General features: G+C 39.2%; 1 long non-coding RNA gene across 1 annotated transcript; it reads left to right on the top strand.

Annotated features, from left to right (window-relative positions):
- The first annotated feature begins 322 nt into the window (after positions 1–322).
- Positions 323–2,350, top strand: LOC108415235. Its single transcript, XR_001856982.2, has 3 exons — positions 323–401; positions 788–889; positions 1,892–2,350. It is a non-coding gene; the product is annotated as an uncharacterized LOC108415235 (long non-coding RNA).
- Positions 2,351–3,603: the final 1,253 nt, after the last annotated feature.

Genomic DNA, 3,603 nt, shown 5'->3' on the forward strand with positions numbered 1-3,603 from the left:
TACAGTGCAGGCAGTCATGATGTCTGTCAGGCTAAAACCCAAAGAACGGCTATTATTTCTAGGAATATATTCTTAAACAAAGGATTCTATATCAAAAGATTCAAATTTGACTACGGGAGATAATCTTCACCAGCCTGTGCCCCAAGGGTTAATGCAACATGTTCTTTCTTCGAAGACATTTGAAGTTGTCACTTCAGAACTACAAAAGTCAAGGGTGCAGGCGGTGCTTTACCAGTGGAGAGGTATAAACAGGAACAGTGTCCTCAAAGCCACGCCTCCTTAGAGCTACATGTATACATGAAGTTCACACTCATCTCCCCATCACACTCTCCTCTCCTCACAACCTCCAGCAATGAAGACGCTGGTCACTCTGATGCTCGTCTACATGCTTTTCTCTGAAGGTACTAGCACTGAGTATCACATGCTTTATATTCAAATGCAGAGTTTTCCTTTTCAGAACGTTACATCTGTGTTAGACTTGCTTCCCCTCTTGATAATCTAATGTTGTGATGTTGTGCAGAGTTAGTAGGAGTTTAAGGCTAAAACAAATAATCCTTAACGGTGCTAAAAAATACATCATTAGCCTTTTGAACATTTCCTTTGAAAGAGCTCATCTTATTCTAGAGCAGGACAGTCAGTAATAATCATAAATCATTTCAGGATAAAAAAGAAATGTTACTTTTCTACTTTATTTTTTGGCGAGCTTTTCTCAATCTTTGTGAAAAGGCTAGTCAATCATGCGTTTGTTTAGATTTATGTTTCATTGTTGATTTCTATATCTGGAAAGCTTTACAGGCTTCTGCAGCTCTGAAGTGTTGCAAGGGTTTTGGGCCAGCATGTTTCCCTGTGGAGTGTTCTTCATATGAAAAACTCTGCATGACCAAAGCCGGTAAGAAAGCAAGCTCAACCTCGTCTAACACTCTCCAACACATGGCTCACAGCCTCACAGCAGTAAAGTTTCAGTCCACTTCTTTTAAGATGATGAGATCAGGTTTAAAATGTAGCATCAGCTTTGCAAAACAGTTTCAAAGCATGTCTGGAAAACATATATTCTGTGATAGTGAGCTGACGTAGAGGCTGGATCATCTCTGGCTTAATGAAATTCAAGAGCTCACATCCCCAAATATCTGCCTATGTGTAAGCTATGAGAAAAAGTCGGTAAATGATCGTTACTAACACAGTAAGTTTCAAATGTAACTGATGTAAACAACGAGCGGTAAGGAAGCGGCAGGTTGATTTTGCACCTTAAGTTCTGCAGAATCAGCTTCATAATGCTATTAAGATTTTCATCACCAAATCCTCAGAAACATTAATAAAGTCATCATATTTTGAGAATAAAGCTCTAAAACATCTACAATAAAATCAGAAAGTTACAAGACTAAACTTGCAATCATTGCATTTTGTAGCCTTAGGCCATCTACAAGCCGCCTGTGATTCTCTTTCAACAAAACAAGCAGGTTCCTCCAAGTCCATCTGGTTCTTGCTGCCAAATAAACACTGTAAACAGCTGTTTCAGCTGTGTCTTATACTAATAACAGGCTGGCGCTGATGTGCCAGGAGAGACAGGAGGACTGAGTATTCCTTTATGGGTGAAATCGAGATGAAAGTATAACTCCACCAGCTCCTCAACACCCCTCATTTTAACACAAGGAGGTTTCTGGGAAACCTTTGGCTACATTATTGTGACTTTCCTCTTAATCGTAATTCTAAGACTTTGTTCTCAACGTACTATAAAGACTTTGTTCTAAAATATGAGGACTTGTACAATGGAGGAAATTCAGATTCAGTTCCAGTGTTCAGGGTTTTAATGTTCAATGAATATCTGTGTATGGTTTTAAGCTCTGTATCTTTCTACCCCAACCCCCACCTCCCCCCACCACCACCATCACAGAGGGATTAATGAACACACTGAAATTACCAGAAAAAAAATGTGCAACCGCGGGTGAGTGTTCACAGCCAGGAAATCAGGAAATGTGCTGTGACACTGACATGTGTAACGGCGCTGAGGGGGTTAAGCTGAGTCTCCTCATCATGCTGGCTCCTCTGATCTCCTCCGTCTTCTTCATCTGATCTCTCTGCTGCTCCTCTCTCAGTGATTCATCTCTTACTGGAGGAACTGAAATATTGTAAATATAGTGTCTGGAAATAATTAGATAGTTTTCCTACATTTAATTTCTCAGCTGTACTTTCAGATCAAATATGATGAATGTTATAGATTAGAATAGATTGTACTGTAACATCTGTGTATCAATAAATGTGATGACCAAGAGGGGTGTAATGCAGTTTTATGTGGCCTTAGAGCTGAATAAATAAAGTAACTTTCATCTGAAAGTGGGCTTTAATTAGCAAACTGACTGAAATGAGTTTTTCTTGCACTTGCTCCTGTGAATAATTCATTGATAAAGAGTCCAAGGTCAAGTGTTTAGGACTCACTTTCCACTTGACTGAAATGGAGCTGGAGAGTTGGCAGCCTGTTAATAAACAATGTACATGAAGTAAATGACGTCTCACAGCTGTAAGTAAAAAAAATGCCATATAGCTACAAAAACACGTAGCATTAGCATTAGCATCAGCATCAGGATCAGTCTTAGGCTGGCCTGGATAAACACCCAACACTATACCAATAACAGGCCTTGGGCAAGACTCCTAATGCTGCCTTCGCCTACCTGTGTAAAATGATCAAACTGTGACCTGCTCTGGACAAGACTGTCTGCCAAATGCCCTGAATGTAAATGTCTAAACATTCATTCAACTAGTTGAATGTTGTGAGTTGCCTGAAACAATTTTGTTACACCAAGCGATTCAAAAACCAAGCTGCATGAAACACATTCCATTTCTCCACTAGTTTCACCGCATTAGCAGCTCATATTTTTTGTACACTGCCATTGCATTGGTGCAGAATATTATGGGCAAACAAAAAACAAAACACAATGCCCCGCCCCATAAGAACATGACTTTTAATTCTCAAAATAGGACAATGGAGGTGGAGGTGGAGGTGGACAGGACACTCCACCTCCTATTTGGATTGTTTTATCTTATGAAGTGAGGTTATTTATAGACTTCTTGCTGTAGATCCATCGTGTCTACCTGTTCAGGTCCAACAGCAGCATCTGATGTAATTTAATGAAGGACTGATTAGACAAAGTAGTTACTGGATGGTAACTGTAAACACTGTTACTCCTTCAGACAAGCTTTGTTACACATACGCACATCACTTATCAGTGGATTGTACATGTATTTACTTATTTATTCCAATGTTAGTGTTTTTGGAGCAATTACACTCTTACCACCCAGATCAGTGGCTTCACAGATCCTTTTCTCAGACTGCCTGTGACTTTTACACAGTAATATGCGTATTATAATATTATTGTTCATTTAAAATAAGCAGCAATTCAAAACTATTACGCTTTATAAATGTATCATATGACACCAAATAGCTTACTTAACTATGACGCCCATCCATGAAGCACGACATCATCACCATCAGCTCAACAGTAGTACTATCCTCAAAATGGTTGTATTAACATGAAAACAGGTGCACTTTCCTTTTAACTGTTGTAGTATCTTCAAAATGGGTCATTTTCCTCTCAGTTCTTCTAATCC

The sequence above is a fragment of the Pygocentrus nattereri genome, chromosome 9 (assembly GCF_015220715.1).
Source record: "Pygocentrus nattereri isolate fPygNat1 chromosome 9, fPygNat1.pri, whole genome shotgun sequence".
Taxonomy (NCBI): domain Eukaryota; kingdom Metazoa; phylum Chordata; class Actinopteri; order Characiformes; family Serrasalmidae; genus Pygocentrus; species Pygocentrus nattereri.